Source organism: Rana temporaria, chromosome 2, assembly GCF_905171775.1.
Source record: "Rana temporaria chromosome 2, aRanTem1.1, whole genome shotgun sequence".
Taxonomy (NCBI): domain Eukaryota; kingdom Metazoa; phylum Chordata; class Amphibia; order Anura; family Ranidae; genus Rana; species Rana temporaria.
Window position 1 is genome coordinate 94469459 of NC_053490.1, and position 13366 is coordinate 94482824.

The following is a 13366-nucleotide window of genomic DNA, read 5'->3' on the forward strand; positions in this document are numbered from 1 at the left end:
ATTAGGCATGCCAAGTTTCTTAGAACTTACATTTTATCTACCTGATAAAATGTAAGTTCTAAGAAACTTGGCATGCCTAATGATATATTGGGAATATTGGCGATTTATGTATTGGGGAAAAATATATATTTTATCTGAATTTGTATTTGAACAGGGCTTTAGATTTCCAAGGTGGTACCATTTGTGAGTAAAGTGAGTTTCCGGTGCCGTCATTTTCTTGTAGACCAAACAACCCTCTTGGCCTTTTACCTATTTTGTTACATTACCTTCAGTTCAATGTTTTTTAAAGGAACACAATAGTCTAAGTTGTAGAAGAAAACATTTTTCAGAAATAAAAAAATATTTGGCATGTGCAATGAAGCCCATAAAAAGCTCTGGTGCAACCAATTACCTTCAGACGTCACATAATAAGGGAAATGATGTCCACCTGTGTGCGATCTAAGTGTCACATGATCTGTCATTACATATACACACCTTTTTTTTTTTTGAAGGGCCCCAGACCTGCAACACCTAAGCAAGAGGCACAAATAAACCAAACATTGCCATGAAGACCAAGGAACGCTCAAAACATGTAAGGGACAATATTGTTGAGAAGTACAAGTCAAAGTTAGGTTATAAAAAAAAAAAAATCTAAATCTTTGATGATCCCTAGGAGCACCATCAAATCTGTCATAACCAGGGGGGCTGGCCTTTCCAGATTTTTATAAGTACTATTTAGCTACACAGTTAGTGATGGTGGGGAGATGGTTGAACCCTGATGGGTTTGACTCTGCTGGAAGCGGCATCGGTCCAATCGGTGGAGGCACTGCAGGGATTGGTGTAGGGGGCTAAAATCTAGGCGAGATCTAACCCCTCCAATGATAACAGTTAAAATATGGAAAGTTGCCATAGTAAAGGAGGGATTTTCAGAAACCAACCTATCCCCAAATATCCCATTGTGGAGAAATCCTGAATTGTCACACCTGGATTCCATTCAGGATCCAGGGGCATGGACTAAATATGGGGTGAAAAAATGTACGCAAATACTACAGGGAGATAGATTTTTCTCATTTGCAGTTTTGGAATATCCCTGAGAGTTATACTTTCAGATATATGCAACTTATCCATGCCTTATCAGCTCAGCTCCCTGGAGGGACTCCGCAATTAATAGAACTAGGCCTGGAGCAAGTGGAAAAAAGTCAACTTCAACCCTGTATACGTATCTATTAAGGACTAAATCGCCAGATATAAGTTGATTAACGACTTAAGGACCCATTCACGCCAATATACGTCGGCAGAATGGCACGGCTGGGCACGTACATGTACGTGGCTCTTTAAGCCCAGCCGTGGGGTCGTGCGCACGTGACCCAGTCCGAAGCTCCGTGGCCGCGGGACTCGTGGACCCGATCGCCGATGGAGTCCCGCGATCGGTCCCCGGAGCTGAAGAACGGGGAGAGCTGTGTGTAAACACAGCTTACCCGTTCTTCACTGTGGAGCTGTCATAGATCGTATGTTCCCTTTTATAGGGAACCACAATCGATGACGTCACACCTACAGCCACACCCCCTACAGTTAGAAACACAAATGAGGTCATACATAACCCCTTCAGCGCCCCCTTGTGGTTAACTCCCAAACTGCAACTGTAATTTTAACAGTAAACAATGCATTTTAAATGCATTTTTTGCTGTGAAAATGACAATGGTCCCAAAAATGTGTCAAAATTGTCCGCCATAATGTCGCAGTCACGGAAAAAATCACTGATCGCCGCCATTGGTAGTAAAAGAAAAAAATTTTATGAAAATGCAATAAAACTATCCCCTATTTTGTAAACGCTATAAATTTTGCACAAACCAATCGATAAACGCTTATTGCACTTTTTTACCAAAAATAGGTAGAAGAATACGTATCGGCCTAAACTGAGGGAAAAAAAATGTTTTATATATTTTTGGGGGATATTTATTATAGAAAAAAGTAAAAAATATTGAATTTTTTTCAAAATTGTCGCTTTATTTTTGTTTATAGCGCAAAAAATAAAAACCTGCAGAGGTGATCAAATACCACCAAAATAAACCTTTTTGTGGGAAAAAAGAAGGCCAATTTTGTTTGGGAGCCACGTCGCACGACTGCGCAATTGTCAGATAAAGCAACACAGTGCCGAATCGCAAAAACAGTCCGGGTCCTTTAGCTGCCAAAGAGGGCCGGGTCTTAAGTGGTTGAATGTTGGAGAATGGTTGCTACAAACTTGGTGAAGGAGAATTTGAAGTTAGTATGGAGGTTCCCATTTCAGATATTGGTATCACTTCGAGATAAATGAATACAATTTAAAATAATCCATAGGAGCCATTATACACCATATAAGTTATACGAATTTTCAATCAAACCCTCAGAATTGCTGGAGATGTGCAGACATTCCAGGAAATTTCATGCATATATTATGGTCCTGCCCAAAGATGGTTGTATTGGAGGGAGGTCATGAGAATAATTGCTATAGTAACATCAATAGTTTTGGAACAGGAGGCAGAGATCTGCCTGCTAGGACTGGTAAGGAAGAATATTGTCTCGGTGGGAAGGAGAACACAGGTGGGCCTATTATTTTATGCTAGAAAGACGATAGTCTTAAATTGGAAAAAAAATAGAAGCTCCTTCGTTGGCACATCAGGAAAAATCTAGTAAATAACCTGCCATTGTATGGGGAGACATACTGCAATAGAGCAGGCCTCAAAATTTCAAGTCCTGAGCTACTAGCCTGGCCTTAAAAGTTACTCACCACCTCCCCACCCAAACCCGACCTTGCCCTGCCCCCCTGCAACGCTTCCCCCAGTATACCTCTACCTGCAACTCTTCCCCCCAGTACACCTCTACCTGCAACGCTTCCCCCCAGTACACCTCTACCTGCAACGCTTCCCCCCCAGTACACTTCTACCTGCAACGCTTCACCCAGTACACCTCTACCTGCAACGCTTGCCCCCAGTACACCTCTACCTGCAACGCTTGCCCCCAGTACACCTCTACCTGCAACGCTTGCCCCCCCCCCCAGCACACCTCGTCTTCCAACCTCCCCTCACCAGCATAGCTATGCCTCCAATTCCGTCCCCCTCCCCCCCATTCTATCATATCTATGCCTCAAATTCCTCCCCCCCATCTATCATATGGTATAATAGATGGGGGAGGATAGGTATAATGGATTGGGAGGGGGGGGTGATTTAGAGTCTAAATCTGCATCTAACCCCCCCCCCCCCCAATCCAGCACATATGTTCCTTCAATCCCCCTTACTCCCAGCAAACTCCAGAACATCACACATCTGTCTTAATAATATAACATACCAGCATTGTACTGCAGCCACGGTGCACTCCTTCGATGTGTGGGAGGTGGAGAGGGGGTGGTCTGAGGCGGAGAGGGGCGGTCCCAGGCATCTGGTATAGTACAGTGCTGGGCAATTTTACTGTACTGTACTGTAAGAGGTGTGGTCCCGGGCAGCAGTTCTAGGCAATATTACTGGGCTAGGGGAGGGGCGGTCTGGCCTATGGGAGGTGGAGAGGGGCGGTCCCGATGTCCATTCTGCCACTAGAGGCAAAATACACTACCCAAAATGGCTGCCGACACACAGAGCATGCAGGCTACAAGAAAATGGCCACCGAACTCCAATAAATGCGCCCAGCGCCGCCTCGCGCACACACAGCAATAACAGCACACCCTCCCCCCGAGGAGCAGACATAGCCCCTAGCCTCAATATGGAGGGGGGGGCCCCCAGGCGGACCCCCCCACCTCACGGCCGACCCAGAAGGTAGGGGAGGAAGGGAGAGAGTAAAGCAGGGCAGACCCTCAATCGATATCCCCAGGATTGCCCAGCCGCAGGACATACTGTACTGTGTGATGTCTTTAACACGTAACATGCTGTTTTTCTGCCTAGTGAATCTCCTAGAACAGTGATGGCGAACCTTGGCACCCCAGATGTTTTGGAACTACATTTCCCATGATGCTCATGCACTCTTCAGAGTAGCTGAGCATCATGGGAAATGTAGTTCCAAAACATCTGGGGTGCCAAGGTTCGCCATCACTGTCCTAGAAGGAAGGATAATACCCTAAGGTCAAGATGCTGCCGTGTCCATCCATGAACAGAAGAGAAATCCTATTTTCTCTCATCGCCCATGGACGGACACAGCCTTCACAAGTCTTGACATATGGGACGTCCCCAAGCAGTCTCAAAAAACAAGGGGTGGGAACAGGATCAGTAATAAAACAAATAACTTCACCCCCAAAACAATCGGCGCTCCTCAAAGAAGGAGTTGCAACTTTAAACAGCCTCCTGCAAAACCTTGAGGCCGAAGGAAGATGCACACACATCAAACCTTGTAAAATTTGAAAAAAAAAAAAGGTGTGAACAGACGCCCACGTCGCCGCCTTGCACACCTGTGAGACAGACGCTTGATGTCAGGACGCACCAAATGCCCTGGTTAAATGTGCCCGTAACCAGAAAGGGGGGGCGCCCCACCCCCTTAAGAGCATAGGCCTGTATGACGGTCTGCCTGATCCACCAAGAAATGGTGGCCGACGAGCCCGCCAGGCCTTTTTGTGGACCAGATACCGACACAAAAGTTGTCCCCGGCCGGCGTGTCGCTGGAACGTGGAGCAGGCGAGTGTATGTTTACACTTTTTGTAGCTGCTGACTTTTAATAAACATTACAAATGATTGGAACACCCCTTTAAGGCATTTTTTTTTAATTTCTCCACGCTGTAAAAACAGCAGGACCCTTGAAACCGAATATGTCCATGGACGCCACCCCATCTCTTCGCACATAGCGATGCAGGCCTCCCAGGTGCAATGGTAGATCTTCCTGGAAGACTTCCGTGCCCTCAACAAACATAGTTGAGATGACCGAGTCGGAAAGACCTTAGTACCTAACTTTCAACAGCCATGCCTTTAAAGCCAGCGACTGCAAAGCAGGATGAAGTATGGGACCTTGAGAAAGAAGGTCCTCCTGCATTGGCAGGCACACAAGATGGATGTGCCAAGGCCAATCCGGAGCGATTAAAATCCTCTGGATCTTTGCGGAGCAGCTGAGGAAGCAACTTCTATGGGGGGGGGGGGAAGACCTAAATTACCCGATACTGCCCAGGGATCTCTAGACCTGGCCATGAACCTTGACACTTTGCAGTTGAGGCGAGAGGCCAGGGGATCCAAGTCCAGTGTGCCCCACCTCCTGCAAAGGAGTTGAAACACCTCCAGATGCAATGACCATTCCCCCTGGTCCAGCATCTGGCGACTCAGGTAGTGTGCCTGCCAGTTTTCTACGTCCGAAATGTAGACGACACGCTTCTTTCCGCCCACCTTAGGATGTGAGCGACCTCGGACGCTGCAGCCGAGCTCCATGTCCCCCCCCCTGATAGTTGACATAAGCCACAGTTGTGGCATTGTCCAACTGGATCCTGAATGAGCGACCTTGCAACCACCACGAGGAGAGGCAGCCTGATCGCCCAAAGTTCCAGGACATTAATCAGCAGACGGGATTCCTCTAGAGTCCAACGACCCTGGGCCAAATCAGGCGGCGCAACACCACCGCCGAAACAGAGGCTGTGGATATCAAGAGGGCTGCATCCAGAGTAGCATCACAGACATATATAAGGCCCTGGAGGGAGCTAGTGCTCCTCCACAGTCTGGTGCAAAACCTTTGCCCATTCAGTGTGTCCGAGACTCCAAGGTTGCAGCCAAAATAGACCGCAATGCAGACTCCAGCATGGTAAACATGGAGCGGTCAGCGCCTCTGACCTTTTATCAGTATGGTCCTTGAAAGCAGGGGTCCCTTCTATAGGGAGAGTAGTTACCTAATTTAACCGGGGGGGTCAACTACCGGAGGAGAAGCCCATTTTTTTCAAAAGGCTGTCCTCAAAAGGATAACGGACCGCCAGGCGCTGAGGAACCACAAAGGACTTTTGCAGCTTTTCCCATTCCTTATCAATGAACTTGTCAAAAAGACACAAAGGAAAACCTTTACAGAGCGGTCCAACTTGTGGGACCCCAAACAAAAACAAAACCCTCAGTGGATGCCTCAGCTGCACCATCCAGCTTAAGGGAGTCCCTTACAGCACTGATAGGCGCACTTTGAAGTGCCCTGTCCTGGGCTGACCCGGGCAAGGGGTCTTCCTCACAAGGAAGGTCCTGGTCCATATCCTCTGACAACCCAGAACAGGAGTCCTGCGGCACAGCCGGACCCGGGTCCGAGTCCGAGCATTCCCCAGGAGATGGTGGGGGCGCTTTGTACCCCCTTACGCCCGCATGCCGCTTTCACCCTGGCAACAAAGTGTCCATGGGAACTGCAGGAGCACCAGCTGCCACCTCTGACTTGTTTGGGGAAGGACCAGATACTAACTCCATAACAGACAGCTCTTAGGGACCTATTCAAGACCTGAAAGTCCACCCTTCTTGCTGCGCTGACCAGGGGGTTACCCAGGGGACTAGCCAACCCAGCAAGAGACTGCTCAGCACCGCTGCCCACCCTCACACAGCGTGTGTTGTGAGGCAAAAGCTGTGAGGGAAAAACTGAGGAACAGATCTGTGAGGAGAATTGTGCTGCGCGCCATTCAGAAGACAGCACTAGAGGCCAAAGCCCTACACAAAATGGCCACCAGACGCCTCAGAAAACAGGGCACGACCACAATAAAATGGCCGACCGCAATAACAGGCTGCGCAATAGGGCTACGACAAAATGACCGCCAATGGGAGATTCCATTGTAAACAGCAGACTGCAAAAAAAAAAAAAAATTGCGCTGGCTCCGCTAAAAATAGCGGCGAAAAGCCGCAATGTGGATGAGAAGGCCGAATGGGGCTTCCCTGAGGCAAAGGACACCACCACAGATAAAAAATGGGCCCAGACACCCCAGTTGAAATATTCAGCTGCTAAAAAATAAAAATTGGAGTTGGTACTCACCGGTAACTTCTTTTCCGGTAGTCTTCCAGGACAGCCCTTGAGAGATGGAGTCCCTCCCATCGACACAGGAAACACATTGCCAGCAGTTCAAAAGGTGGTCCCTCAGGTCCCTGGCCAGTCTTTCACCAAGAACCGAAGGATGGAACTGCAAAATATAACCGCAACAGGTTAACATGTTAATGCATCAACATAAATTTAAAGGGTGGGATCGTGCTGTCCTGGAAGACTACCGCAAAAGGAGTTACCGGTGAGTACTAAACTCCAATTTTCCCTAGTCGTCTTCCAGGACAGCCCTTGAGAGGATCCCCAAGTACTCACCAGATTATGGTGGGACCACAGCTTGGAGGACCTTCCTCCCAAAAGCTTGATCCTGGCTGGACAATAAGTCCAGTCTGCAACGCTTTGTAAAAGGTGGAAAAACTTGACCACGTGGCCGCTTTACAAATCTGCTCCGGAGTGGCGCCAGCTTTTTCCGCCCAGGATGTTGCAAGTGCCCTTGTGGAGTGGGCTTTAACACCCCCTGGAGAATCTTTACCCAAAATTTTATAGCTTTCAAGAATAGCTAACCTAATCCATCTAGCCATCGTGGTTTTGGAAGCTTTCAAACAAAGAATCTGTCAACCTAAAAGATTTTGTTGTATCTAAATATTGTAGAATACACCTTCTAACATCTAGTAGGTGAAATTGCCTCTCTTTTTCATTAGAGGCGTTCTGACAAAAGGAAGGTAAAATATCTTGGGACCTATGAAAATTTGATGAAATCTTTGGCAGGAATCCAGGGTCTGTCTTCAAAATGATTCTGTCTTCCAATATTTGAAGGAAGGGATCTCTGATTGAAAGCGCTTGTATTTCACTAACTCTGCGAGCTGTAGTAATTGCTACCAGGAGCACCGTTTTCAAAGTGAGCAGTCTTAGAGAGGCCTCCGAGATAGGCTCAAACGGAGCACCCAAAAAAGCTTTTAGGACAACCGACAGGTCCCACATTGGAGTTACTTTTGTTTTAGTTGGTTTCTGTCTGGAAATTGCCTGGCAGAACCTAGAAATGAGTTGATCCTCTTGTCAACGTCTTTCAAGGTAAACACTTAAGGCCGCTATTTGTACCTTGATAGTGCTCGGGGATAACCCTTTGTCTACCCCGTCTTGTAGAAACTGTAAGATGTTTTTAACGCTCTTGTTAGATTCACCCTGATCCGCCAACCAGGAATTACATTTTTTCCAGGTTTTCCCATAGAGGACCGAGTAACCGGCTTTCTACTCTGAAGCAGGGTTTGGATCACTCTTTCTGATAGGCCTTTTTCTCTCATAATTTCCTCCTCAGGTACCCATGCTGAAGCTTTCAGCATGGTTACTGAGGGTGCAGGAGAGGTCCCTGTGACAGGAGGTCCTGTCTGCACGGGAGTCTCAACGGCGGTTGATCTGTTAGTCTTAGTAACGTTGTGAACCAAGGTCTCTTGGGCCAAAAAGGTGCCACCAGAATTAGACATGTTTCTTCTACTAGAAACTTGTACAAAACTCTTGGAATGAGATGAAGTGGTGGAAATGCATAGGCTAAACTGAAAGTCCAGGGTATTTGTAATGCATCTCCCCCCCCCCCCCCAAGGCTGATCTCCTGGGTATAGAGAGCAAAAAAATTTTGAACCTTGGTATTCTCCTTTGTCGCGAACAAGTCTATCTCTGGGTACCCCCAGTGGTTCGTTATGAGATTGAAGGCTTCCCTGTGTAGAGACCACTCTTGATTCGAAACTAAATTGTCGGCTCAAGAAATCTGCAGTGTTCTGCTTGCCCTTCAAATGAATTGCAGAGATGGATTTTAGATAATCCTCTGCCCATTGGAACAGTTGTTTTGCTACCATCATTAGGCAAGGACTCCTGGTACCTCCCTGCTTGTTTATATAAGCTACTGCCGTCATGTTGTCTGACCTGAAGATGGTGACCTTGCAGCTTCTCCTGAAAAGCTAGCAGTGCTCTCAGTAGGGTTGTCCCGATACCGATACTAGTATCGGTATCGGGACCGATTCCGAGTTTTTTCGGCGGTTCTCAGACGCCGATACCCCGCCCCGATACACAAATAGAATACTTGCTGCCGCCCGCCGCCACCGAAGCCGCAATCCGCCGCCATTCGCCGCATCCCCGCTGCCGCCGACTGTGTAATACGGGCGGGAACATTACAGCTTTGAATAGCTGTAATGATTCGCACCACGCATAGATACTCCCCCTCGCTCGGGTGAACTGTCCAATCCCGAGCGAGGGGGAGTGTCTATACGCAGCGCGGCGCCAATCATTACAGCGATTCAAAGTTGTAATGTTCCCGCCCGTATTACACAGTCGGCGGCAGCGGGGATGCAGGTAAGCGTGACATGGCTGGATGGGGGGAGACGCTGGCTGGATGGGGGGAGACGCTGGCTGTATGGGGGGACGCTGGCTGGATGGGGGGTGACGCTGGCTGCATGGGGGGACGCTGGCTGGATGGGGGGGGGGACGCTGGCTGTATGGGGGGTGACGCTGGCTGCATGGGGGGTGACGCTGGCTGCATGGGGGGTGACGCTGGCTGCATGGGGGGTGACGCTGGCTGCATGGAGGGCGACGCTGGCTGCATGGAGGGTGACAATGGCTGGGGGAATACATTGCTGGATGGGGGGTGACAATGGCTGGATGGGGGGTGACAATGGCTGGGGGAATACATTGCTGGATGGGGGGTGACAATGGCTGGATGGGGGGATACATTGCTGCATGGAGGGTGACAATGGCTGCATGGGGGGTGACAATGGCTGGAGGAATACATTGCTGGATGGGGGGTGACAATGGCTGGATGGGGGGTGACAATGGCTGGGGGAATACATTGCTGGATGGGGGGGTGACAATGGCTGGATGGGGGGATACATTGCTGCATGGGGGGTGACGCTGGCTGGATGGGGGGTGACGCTGGCTGGATGGGGGGTGACGCTGGCTGGATGGGGGGTGACAATGGCTGCATGGGGGAATACATTGCTGGATGGGGGGTGACAATGGCTGCATGGGGGGAGACAATGGCTGGATGGGGGGAGACAATGGCTGCATGGGGGGAGACAATGGCTGCATGGGGGGAGACAATGGCTGCATGGGGGGTGACAATGGCTGGGGGAATACATTGCTGGATGGGGGGTGACAATGGCTGGATGGGGGGATACATTGCTGCATGGGGGGAGACAATGGCTGGTTGGGGGGAGACGCTGGCTGGATGGGGGGTGACGCTGGCTGGATGGGGGGTGACGCTGGCTGGGTGGGGGGTGACGCTGGCTGGATGGGGGGTGACGCTGGCTGGATGGGGGGTGACGCTGGCTGGATGGGGGGGGGGTGACAATGGCTGGATGGGGGGTGACAATGGCTGCATGGGGGGTGACAATGGCTGGGGGAATACATTGCTGGATGGCGGGTGACAATGGCTGGATGGGGGGATACATGGCTGCATGGGGGGTGACAATGGCTGCATGGGGGGTGACAATGGCTGCATGGGGGGTGACAATGGCTGCATGGGGGGAGACAATGGCTGGATGGGGGGATACATGGCTGCATCTGTGGGGGGACTTCGCTGCATTTGGGGACACATTTAAAAAAAGTATCGGTATTCGGTATCGGCGACTACTTGAAAAAAAGTATCGGTACTTGTACTCAGTCCTAAAAAAGTGGTATCGGGACAACCCTAGCTCTCAGGATTGCTGCTAACTGCTTCCAATTGGAAGAAGACCTCTCTTCTGGTGTCCACCTGCCTTGTACCCAGAAGGTGTTGAGATGGTCTCCCCAGCCCCAACTGCTCGCGTCCATGGTCAGAATGGACGCGATAGGAAGGACCCAGAGAACCCCTTTGTTTAGGTTCTCTTTGTCCTTCCACCACCAGAGCAAACGTTTTACCTTGGTGGGGATCGATACGGAGTCTTCCAGATCTTTTTCTCTTATTTGTTACAGCAGAAAATTTTGAAGATCTCTCTGGTGGAACCTGGCCCATTGCACCGCTGGGATGCTAGGGGTGATGCTTTGGCCCAGAATGGGCGGCGGTGTCCAGGTTGTTGCCAGTTGACTCTTGCGGCTGGCGTGAAACATAAGAAGTTCTGTTTTGGAACTGTTGAGTTTAAGATAACTCTTAGTCATCCAGTTTTCTATCGAAGAGAGACATTTCTCTAAACTGAGATGATGATCCTTTTTGTTGCAGATGCGAAAATACAATTGCGTATCGTCTGCATAAGAGTGATAAAGTAGTTCTTGGCTACTGATAATATCAGAGAGGGCGAAGATAGATGTTGAACAGTACCGGTGACAGGGGGGATCCTTGGGGGACTCCACATGGCACCGTGCGTTTTTCCGACGTGAAAGATCCCAGTTTCACTGTTTGTGATCGGTTTTCAAGAAAGGAGGAAAACCATGGTAAATCACCTTCTGCGATTCTGGCTACCTCGGCCAGTCGCATCAGTAACATTTTGTGGTCTACTTGTGTCAAAGGCTGCGCTTAGGTCCAGCAGAACCAGGAGACAGGATTCTCCCTCGTCTGCGGCCTCGAGGGCATCGTCCCATATTTTGAGTAAGGCCGTTTCTGTCCCGTGTCCGGGACGGAAACCTGATTGAAATGGATCGAGTAGATTGTGGGTATCCAGATGCTGTTGCAGCTGTTGTACCACTATTTTCTCCATTATCTTGGAGAGAATATTTAGGCCTGTTATGGGGCGGCGGTGAGTTGGGTCCTTGGGATCCAAGTTAGGTTTTTTCAGGATGGGCTGGATTGTGCCCTCTTTCAGCAGGGATGGCACTATGCCTTCCTTAAATGACTGATTTATAAGCTGTGTGATGGGAGGCGCCAGAATGTCGGCGCATTCCTTCAGCAGCTTGGTGGGAATGATGTCATTGGGTGCTGTGCTGTTCCGCAACGCACCAATGATATTTTTGGTGGTATCGATGGAGATGGGTTCCAGAGTGAACTTAGTTGATTGTAGAAGGTTTCTGTTGGTGTTTTGTAGTTGATTGAAGAGGGGGCTGAGGGGGGTATTATTTTGCAGAATACTTACCCGGATTCTTTCGATTTTGTCGATGAAGAAATCCGATAGTTCATTACAGAACTCTTGGGTGTCTGAATTGGGGACTTCAAGACATCCCGGATTCATGGTCTGGGTGACCATCTTGAATAGTTCTCGGGGTCGGTTCATGGCGCTGTTAATCGTCATAGAAAAATGATGTTTCTTTGAAGATTTCTTTATGATATTGTGTTGTTATTGCCTTGTAGATGATGAGGTGATCTTCTGAAGGGCTTCTTTTCCAGGCGGCTTCCGCCCTTCTGCGCTCTTGCTTCAGTAGGAACAGCTGGTTGTTGAACCAGCCGGACTTTTTTTTTCCGGATGCAGACTTTGCGTTTCGGTGCTACTAAGTCGGCTGATTGTAGCAGAGCTGCATTTATGGCATCCAGTGTATCTGAGGCTGTTAACTGAGGATGAATAGTTTCGATTCGGTTTCCCAAGGTAGATTTGAAGAGTTCCGAATGGAGCTTCTTCTGAGATCTAGCCCAGTGTATTGTCACCGGCTTGGGTGCTTTTATAACTGGTGGAATTTTGGAAATTATGAAACTAATTGCATGGTGGTCTGTCCATGGCAAAGGTTCATTTCCCAAAATGTTTATTTTCAGATTTTGTCTGAAAATTAGGTCGAGTGTGTGACCTGAAGCATGCGTGGGACCGCATATAAATTGCTGTAGTCCTAATCCTTCCAGGTGATCGATGCAGGCGTCCGCAATGGGATCCTGTGAGGAGTTGGCCCACAGATTGAAGTCCCCGAGCAGCAAAAGGTGTTTGCTGTTAAGGGTATAAGTGGATATGAAATCCGTTAATGATGGTAGAAGCTGCAATTTTGGCCCAGGTGGCCTATAGCAGAGGAGAATGTGAACAGTCTCCTGGGGGTTAGTTTGAAGTTGAAGAGTAAGGGTTAAGAGGATTTTGAAGGACCGGCTTAGTGATTGCAATATGAAACTTATGGATCACCGCCAGGCCTCCTCCTCTTTGCCCTATTCTGTTTTCCGTTATAATTCGATAATTTTCTGGCACCAATTCTCCAAGAATGGTGTTGCAGTCGTCTGAAAGCCAGCTTTCTGTGATAAAGAGGCAGTCTAGATCGTTTTGTAGTAAGAAATCGTGGATTTCTGATCGGTGTTTTACTGCCGATCTTGTGTTGATCAAAGCACATGATATGTGCTTGAGCTGGGTTAAATGGTTGAAATTTTTGATGGTCGATCGTTGATCGAATCGCAAAAGTTGGTCTATTTTTAAGGCCTTTTTGGTGACGGCTGGTAATACTGTTGCGAATTGTCTCAGACCCCAAATCGTTTCTGCAGAGTATCGCAGTTTAACCATTGTTGCCAGTCACCGGGGGGGGGGGATTAATTGCAATAGAGGGAAGATTCGCTGAATCCTCTCGCTTGGCCTTGGTCCAGAGGAAGGCAAAAAAC